The 9358-nt window shown below is 46.6% G+C and overlaps 1 long non-coding RNA gene across 1 annotated transcript; it reads left to right on the top strand.

Moving 5' to 3' along the window:
- The first annotated feature begins 354 nt into the window (after positions 1-354).
- Positions 355-8958, top strand: LOC140597897 (uncharacterized). Its single transcript, XR_011999906.1, has 2 exons — positions 355-605; positions 5573-8958. It is a non-coding gene; the product is annotated as an uncharacterized lncRNA (long non-coding RNA).
- Positions 8959-9358: the final 400 nt, after the last annotated feature.

The raw sequence follows: 9358 nt of genomic DNA, 5'->3' as shown, positions 1-9358 counted from the left end.
TTCACTAGGGTTGGCAATAAATTCAAAATGTCAGCTTTTCTTTTGCTGAAATGTATTGAGGGAACCCTGAACAATCCACAGTACTTTGTGTTCTCTGTCAAGTGAAAGGACAAGTATACACTGCTTCCCGTAGCACAATTTCTCAAATGTCAATGTGAAAAATATTCTTTTCTTTTAAAATTTCATTTGAGGCTGGTTAATAACAAGGCCCCCAGTCAAAGCCCAGCAGAGCAATCAGCTGTGACTGTGTCCTTTGTCACAGCATTGAGAATGTGCCAAATGTGGAAAGTTCCTCTCTGAGTCTAAATGCTCCCAGGGCATGTCAGGACTACTAAGCCAAATCAGCACATTACCAAAATGAAAGTACAATCAACCGGAATGGGTGGCAAAATGGTAGGGTTACTGGGCTCCTCGACCCAACCCTAGAGGAATACAGAAGCAAGAAGGCAGTATGGGTTATAGGAACTAATACACACAGAAAACACAGATGCTCGAGAAAACTCCCAAGGAACCTAAGCTTTTTCTAACTGGAGTGTGCTGGAGGTTGATGACTAACTGTGACCAATGAGAACCCAAACCAGCAGGAAGAGGAGAAAAACCTCTAGGTGAGCTCTTGCCTCTCCCTACAAAACCCTGGGAGGGTCGTAGCATGGCCTTTCACTTGGGATCACACCCTGAACAGACGGCAGATGCTTAACCCTTGAGCCACCCAGGGGTCCCTATTTATTTATTTTTAAAGATTTATTTATTTATTTTAGGGAGAGGTTGCAAACATGAGGGCGGGTTGCAGGGGAGTGGGGGGATGGAGCAGAGGAGAGAGAGAATCCAAGCACATTCCCCTCTGAGCACAGAATCCATCACAGGCCCAGTCCCAGGACCCCAAGATCAGGACCCGAGCTGAAATCAAGAGTTAGATGCCCAACCAACTGAACCCACCCAGACACCTCTGGCCTATACATTTTAAATATTTAGGCATGTGGTATGTGCCTTCTTTTGCCCTGGGCTCCATAGCATTAGGGCAGCACCTGAGCATGGCCACAGATGTATGACAGTGCCATCCAGTAGAGGTTTGGGCAATCCTAGAAATGTTCCTAAGCCATCCAGTACAGGAGCCCCTACTTAGACGTGGCTGTTGAACACTTAAAATTTGAGGACATGAGCTCCTAATTTTATTTACTTTTAATTAATTTAAATTTTAGTAGCCATACATGCCCAATGGCCACCATTTTTAATGGCTTGTTTCTGTTCCCAAGCATCTTTCAGATGCTGGAGACCAATTGGGTTCTGGTCTCTTTCAATAATGACTCCATCTCTGTGTCCATGGCCCCCGAATTCTGGTCAGGTATGACCTACTGGTCTCTGCTGGAGTTACACGTGGTTTGATTCCATCATACAATCCTTTCTTAGTCCAAGTGACCTTCATTTTCCCCAGAGGTTGGTTGATCTGCAGTCCTGCTCTAGTTCTGGTATAATGTTGTAGTATCAACCATATACTACTTCACCCAGAATCTTCCCTTTTGAAACTCAAAGCCTACCCCCCTCTTTTTTGTCTCAACAAAATAAAACTCTTGCAAATCCATGGCTTTGGCTTTTAAAACTGTTGCTTCTGAGGAGGATTTTTGAAAGCCCTATATTTTGAACTTGAAAAACCTTCACCAAACCTGAAAATTGATTGCTTCTTTCTCTTTGCTTTCCTGTTATATAATTCTCTTTTCAAGGTTATATGAATTCCTTTCACTATCTCCACAAGGATGCACAAACAATGCGCATCCTAAAAAGGAAAGTATAACATTTAATATTTCATGATAAATTATCACAAAGGGAAAGCCCTAGAATTGTTCTCGTGTGTTCACACGAGCCATTATACTGCTGCTCCATAGATGCCCACCACTGCGGTAGGAGAGTGAAGCTGAGGCTACGTCAAATAGAGATGGAAAGATGTAGATGAAGTTGGATCTACCCCATATGAACATCCTCTGTCAGGATCACTGAGGTGTGTGCTAACCCCCACGCTGAAGCTTAGGAACTCCCTGGAAATAGCATGAGCCCTAAACAAAGGTATGAAGGATGTCAGTGAAGATTTCTTTAATGCCTCCATCCTCCAGTCTGAACTCTTGGACCACATGTCCTGCCTGGATCCTAGATGTTTTACAATTCCTCTCATTCCCCTGCTCTTTGACCTCAAAGTGCTACTATTCTACTTGGAGAGCCAGGCACTAAACAATAAACACACAAAAATAAAAATTGTCCCAAGCACAGTGAAAGCTAAGACAGAGTGCTAGCAGAGAAAGTCAGGGAGCTTTAGCAGAGGGCCTGATGTGAAGCGGCATTTACGTGAGCACATAAGAGCTGAGTGGGGCCTGGCTAGGCAAAGAATGGGGAGAAGGAAATTCTAGGCAAAGTCCTTGCGGTGGCAGAGACCAGGTGCGTTAAGGGAAAGGAAGAAGCCAAGCTTGCTTCAGGCAGATGGTGATGGGAAAGGCGAAGTTGCAAAGGAGAGTAAGTCCTAGGACTTGTCTAGAAGTTGGGCTGCTCTTCTAGGCGCTGTAGGGAGACTATTGGACGGTGTTAGGGTGGGAGAGGAGTCTTCATAGGATCACTGTCACATCTTACAGAGGTCACTCTGGCTGCTGGGTGAGAAAAGGAGGAGGGAGTAGGGGACAAGAGGAAGCCACCTGGGGAGCCACTGAAAGAATAGAGGGTGGGGGTGGGGGTCATGAGTTGGACCAGGTGCTGCCAATGGAGATGGAGAGAATCGGACACATTCAGGGCATATTTAGGAGTAGAGTTTTAAACCTTAAGCTTATTGAGATTTGGGGCCAGGTAATTCTTTGTTGTGGGACTCTCCAATCGATTGTAGGGTATTTAGCAGCATAATTAATTAGATTTTTTAAATTTGAGGTATATGTATATATATTTAAGGAAATCTCATCAGCTAACGGGGGAGCTGATCTGGGCTCAGACAGGACAATCTGCCGTGCTATTGCCATGACTAGTACTGCCTCTAGCGGCTGCCTTTTCTAGTCATCGTAGGAAAAATGAAAGCAGGCCAGTATGATTTTTTTTTTTTTTTCATTTCTCCTGACTGGTCTTGGAATGGAAAATGCTACCAGGTTCTTGAACTGGCTCCTCTCCTTGGGTATCCTTTTCTGTACCAACCAGAAGAAAATGTATTTCCTGCTCTGGGCTAGGTCCTGCAGTTACAGCCTTCCAGAGGCGTAACAGTGTCCCCGAAATCGGTTGGTGATGGTGTCATCCAGGGCCTGATCGACCTTGACTTTTGGTTTTCTTTGAAGCTTCCCACATATGGCCTGTGTGTGAGTGTAGATGCATGTGGTTGTGTTCATGGGCTACGGGTATCTTCTGACAGCCAAGACCCGTTACGACAAAATATAACCTTTGTGCATTTTCTGAAGACAAGGGAAAAAAAGCAGTTCAAAATTTTATCTGGACGGGTGTATTTATAGCTGTGCCTTTTTTTATCTGACAATGTTCCTTGGGTAATTGGTTCCTTTGTTAGTTTTCAGAGCGATGACACAAATAAATTAGCATTTCCACCTCAACTGCCTCTTTGGCAAGAATAGAGGTTCTCATGTCAAGGTAAATAAAGAGGGAGGCAGGGATCCAGAAAGACTAGAAAAATGGGAGTTGTACTGAGCAATTTATGTGCCGACATGTCCCTTTCATGTTAACAGCTACAAAAAAGGAAGAATAAGAAAAAGAAAAGGAAAAAAAACATTGTTTTATGGTGAATAAGAAAAAAACATTCGTGTGGCTCAGATGTGTCATGTGTAGAGGTACTTGGGTCACTGACGTCTTCCCAGCCTGATCTTCTGAAAGCACCCAGCTTTTGACCTGCCCCTGACCTCACAAGGTGTGACCTGTAGTCAAGGTCTCCTGCAGGTGAGGCCCTTCCTTTCTTTTGCGCTCTCTGGAATCCAGGGTAGTTGCTAGATCAGAATAAGGAGTAAAGGCAATGAGAGGAGAGTTTGCAGCCCCTGGTTAGGTGGGAATCGGGGAGTTTCTCAAGTCCCATTAGCCAAAAGGCTTCCACGTATCAATGCACATTTTTTTTTTAAGGTTTGTTCATTTATTTAGTTGAGAAAGAGAGCAAGCGAGCAAGCCAGCCCGAGCTGGGATGGGGCAGAGGGAGAGAGCATGTGAAGCAGACTCCCCACCGAGCATGGAGCTCCCTGCGGGACTTGAGTTCAGGACCCTGAGACCCTCCCTGGAACCGAAGTCAAGAGAGGGCTGCTTCTCCGATGAGCCCCCGGGTGCCCGGCCTAGCACGTCTGTGTAGGTGCATCCTGCATCTGCGTGGCCCTGATGTTCCTAGACTGTCCTGTCAACATTGAAGGGAGGTGATCGGCCCAGAGGGTTCTTTCTGTTCTAGAAGCCGACGTGGGGCCCAGGTGGCAGGGCCTGTCCCCCCAGGACGGGTTGTGGCCCTGCAGCCTCAACAGCCAACGGCCCGCTGCCCACCTGACAGGCTGGCCTCCTGCCCTGGGATGGGGTGTTCCCTGACACCCCAGGTCGTACGAAAGCTCAGCTCTGGCAGTGAATGTTCGGGAGTCCTCAGGGGCCGGTGAGCCAAGCAACGTAGCTGATGAAAGGCTGAGGTCCTCCCCTGTGCCGGGGCCTTGTGGTGCCCTGAGCGGTACACTGTCCAGGAGGCCACCTTTGAATCAAGAACTGGGAACTGAGGCCGTCCTAGCAGGTGCCTCAGGTGCCTCTCTCAGGCCCAGCGAAGTGACCCGCAGTGACATGTTCTGCGTGATTGAAGGAAACCTGGAGGACTGGGCCCCACAGCCATCCTGACCTTATTAGCTTCCTTCTGCAATGTCTGGCTTGCTGGTGGATTTTAGTTTTCCTGAAGGTTTTTTCCAATCTTGGAGGAGGTACTGGATGAGTTTCCAGACTCTCCGATTTGCACTGAGCTCCACTGATCTTTCTTCCTGAGACTTCAAAGGTTCATAAATCACCACTGCCTGTGGTCCCAGAGCCTGCACAGCCCTCAGCAGAGATAAATGTGCCCTGTAAGCTTGTGTTTTGAGAGACTGGATTTTTGTAATCAGCCCTCCAGTTTAGGAAGAAGTAAAAAGAAGCCTTATAGATATACAGAGATAAAAATATGCTTTATAAAATCAAAATGTTATTTATAAAAAAGAAAAACATTCTGGGACGCCTGGGTGGCTCAGTTGATTAAGTGTCTGCCTTCAGCTCAGGTCATGATCCTGGGGTTCTGGGATCAGGCCCCGCATCCAGCTCCCTGCTCCCTCTCCCTCTCCGCCTCCTTGTGCTCTATCTCTGTCAAATAGATAAAATATATTTTTTTTTTTTAAAAAAGAAAGAAAGAAAAACATTCCAATATTTTGGGTTTAAGCTTAAACTTATGGTTTTAAAAAAACCTTAAATTTTACAGTGCTTTTACAGTCTTTTGGTAAAGTTCGACATCTCTCCTCTAATCCTCAGTATATAATCCCATTCATTCCACTTTATCTCTATTCATTTAGTGATAACATTTGGTTGAAGTCACAGGTCCTGGAATTCTTTTTTTTTTTTTTTTTTTTAGGTCATGGAATTCTTGAGTCAGCAAGTTCATTCACCTCAGCGTTCCGGGTCCTAACTCTTACCTGTTTGTATAATTAACTGCTGATGTAGTGACGTTCCGACGTGGATTGCATCAGGAAAGTGACAGAGCGGTTGAAGAGCCCATCAATGTCGGATCTAACAAGTCATCCGGATTCTTAGCGGCGTTGTCGTTACAGGGTTTCTTTTCCCTCCACGTCCTTGGGTCTCGGTCACACCACTTCCAAGAAGGACGAGGTAGACCAGACAAACACTGATGGGCAGCAAAGTTGATCGAGCGATAGTAAAATTTCTCCAGTGATAGCACAAAGCTCCCGAAGAGAGAGGGGGCCCGAGAGGGTTGCCAGTTTGGTGTTTAGATCTAGGGGTGTTTATGGGGTCGTTGGTGCCCTGTTTTCATCTGACTCACTTCTCAACTCACTGGATGCAACTACTACTGGATGCAACACAGCTACTGTGTGCTAGGCGCTAGTCTGGATGTTGGGATGCAACGTTGAACAAGATACAGGTTTTTGTCACCTACCGATCACGTGGGAAAGGGAGGAGGGCTCCTTCCACAGTGGTGTCAAAGCCTTTGACGGGTGGTTTTCTCTTCGGGTGGGAGCCTCTTGTCCCTGCCTGCCTTCTTCCAACTATCCTTCATTAGTACCCTCGAAAGAACACTGATTATATTTGACACTCATGGTGTTAACATGCGATTTGCCTGCATGATTTGACCTTGAACAAAAATTTTTAAACCTCTTTGATTCTCAATTTCAACATCTGTACATCGGGGGAAAGCATTTGCTTTCTGGAGTATCATTTATTCACGGCACAAATGTCATGGAGTAGCTACTGTGTGCTAGGTGCTAGTCCGGATGTTGGGATGCAATGTTGAACAAGATACGCCAAGTCCCTATCCCCGTGAAGGTTGCCTTCTAGTTGGGGAAGACAGACAACAAATAATTAAGTGAACCGATTCTGATAGTCTTTTTTTTTTTTTTAGAACTTTATTTTTTTGATTTATTTATTTATTTATTTATTTATGATAGTCACAGAGAGAGAGAGAGAGAGAGGCAGAGACATAGGCAGAGACATAGGCAGAGGGAGAAGCAGGCTCCGTGCACCGGGAGCCCGATGTGGGATTCGATCCCGGGTCTCCAGGATCGTGCCCTGGGCCAAAGGCAGGCGCCAAACCCCTGCGCCACCCAGGGATCCCCCGATTCTGATAGTCTTACGTGTCACGTAGGATCCAACAGTCGGAATGCCTTGGCAGATGGAAGCAGCCCTCCATCAGACAGGGCAATCGGAGCAGGCCCCCGGGGACGTGATGTGGAGGCTGACCTGATGATAAAATGGCATTAGCCTTGTGAGGGATGAGGCCAAGAGTGTTCTATGGTGGGGAATACAAAATGCAAAGGTCCTGAGGTAGGACAGAGTGTTTAAGAAACAGAGACTGGCTTTACAGGATGGCAAGGTCCCGATCGTGAAATGTGTTTGAGCCGTCGTTAAGGATTTGGACATTCTCTAAGTGCTACGGAAATCACTGGAGACTTTTAAGAAGTGTAATTACATGGTTTGACCTGTATTTTTACAAGCTAACTGCCGTGTAGACGATGGACTATGGAACAGATGTTAAGGATGATAGCAGGAAGAACACTTAGGAAGCTTTAGCTGGGTTCTAAGTAAGGTGACGGAGGCTGGGAGTCGTGAAGAAGTCGCAATGGAAACCGATAAACGGATGGGCCTGGAATGTATTTAGAAGGTAAAAATGATAAAACTTGCTGATAGGCTGAATGTGAAGGGCTAAGGAGAAATCCGGGACAGTCCCTAGGTTCTTGGCTTGACAAGAAGATTCCATCAGATAAGGCAAGATTCTAGAAGAAGCTGGTTCGAGCCAAGAGGCTAAGCATTCCGGGTTGGGCATGTGAAGTTTAGGCTGCACGTTAGGATCCAGGTAGAGATACTGCGTATGTATCTAAGAATAAGAAGCAGAAAATGCAACCTGGAGCTTAGGGCACAGCTCTGGGCTGGGGGTGCAGATCTGGGAATCACTGGCTTTGCTGAAACAGACGATTCACGGGGAAAGAATGAACAGGGAACGGAAACGGTCCAGGATGAGCCCTGGCACTGCAGCGTTTAGGCACCATCTTGCCAAGAAGGGTCAGCGGGAGAGCTGGGGAAGGAGTAGCCAGCAGAGGGAAAACACAGCAGGGTTGACTCGTCCAGGGAGGAGTTAACTGTGTTTGTTGCTCCTGAGCGGTGAATATGAGGATGGAGAAGTGACTCAACAGGAGAGCATTTCACGAGACCAACGAGGACAAAGGCCATACCGGAGTGGATTGTTGAGACAATTCCAATCCGCACAAAGCCTGTGACTGGGGTACAGTGTGTGCTTACTGTAATGGTAAAAATTGCTGAGAAAGAATTAGCTGTTAGGTTTCGTGGATCGCCTATAACAGCCATTCTCCTGGCCTCCTTCCTCCCTTTCTCTAATTCCCTTTCCTGGAAGACCCCTCCCCACCGCGTGTTAGGTTTTCCACTCTCCCGACTTCTGAGGATGAGCCATTGTTAGTCTAGGTCATTCTTGGTGATGTCATTCCTCTTGCCAGTGACTAGTTTAGGCCGCAGCATGCGACCCTATCGGAGGGGGAGCCTGGTGAGGGCTTCTGGCAGAGGTTTCCTATGCTAATAAACCGATATTCATGGGAAGAAATGCCTCTCTCCCTCACAAAATATCAGGGCATCTATTTGGCTTGTCTGGAGTTGCTGTAGCCATGCGCCTGGGGCTGGAAGGGGAGCCCTCACGGGTATGCTGCGGATGGCAGAGCGGAAGGATGCAAACCGTCTTTGTAGACCTAGATCTCAGTCTCATGGCAGGACTAAGACAATCGTCAAATAAATGCTTCTCTGGATATGGATCCCACAAAGGCCCCGTGTGAGTGCCGATATTACGGATGAAGTACCCACTGCTACACGCCGTCCTAAGCTCTACTTATTCTTTTGCAGCTGAGTAGACTGAGACCAAGGGAAGTGAAGTGACTGGTCTAGGGGCATGTGGCCAGTAGGATGTGGAGTGAGGATTCCACCCCCGGGACGGTGGTCATGGTTGGTAGGTCAGACCCCACAGGGCGTCTGCAAATAAACATGTGGTGTTAGCCATCTGTGTTTAAAATGATGGGTTGTTTTAGATTATCTCCTGATGGTGGCAGCTGATGTGAGACCGAGTCAACCAGTGGGCCTGGGGATGCTGAGCAAGTGTGTCAGCAAGCCTTGGGCAGGATGCACACTGGAAATACTGGAATCCAGTTTCCAAAGATTAACTTACTGGCATAAGGGGATGCCCGAGTTGTATACATTGTTAATATTAAAATATTCTATTTTGTGGGTTTTTTTTCAAAGATTTTATTTATTTATTCATTTATGATGGAGAGAGAGAGAGAGAGAGAGAGGCAGAGACACAGGCAGAGGGAGAAGCAGGCTCCACGCAGGGACCCTGATGCAGGACTCGATCCCAGGACCCCAGGATCACGCCCCGGGCCAAAGGCAGGCGCTAAACCACTGAGCCTCTCAGGGATCCCTACATTGCTAATTTTAAAACACATACAAAATAAAAATAACTGCTACTAATTTAGAGCTTAGTGTCTATCCTAAGCTTCAAGTCCATCGTTTCACCAAATCTTCACTGAATCTTGATCCGTAAGATGTTTTGTACATTTTATTATCGCAGAAAGTAAACCGTGGAGAATTTAAGTACTTTGCTCCAAACCACTGGATTTTAATCCAGGTT

The sequence above is a fragment of the Vulpes vulpes genome, chromosome 2, assembly GCF_048418805.1.
Source record: "Vulpes vulpes isolate BD-2025 chromosome 2, VulVul3, whole genome shotgun sequence".
NCBI classification, from domain to species: Eukaryota; Metazoa; Chordata; class Mammalia; order Carnivora; family Canidae; genus Vulpes; species Vulpes vulpes.
The sequence above is the reverse complement of the archived record's forward strand: the minus strand, read 5'-3'. Positions and strand labels throughout refer to the sequence as shown.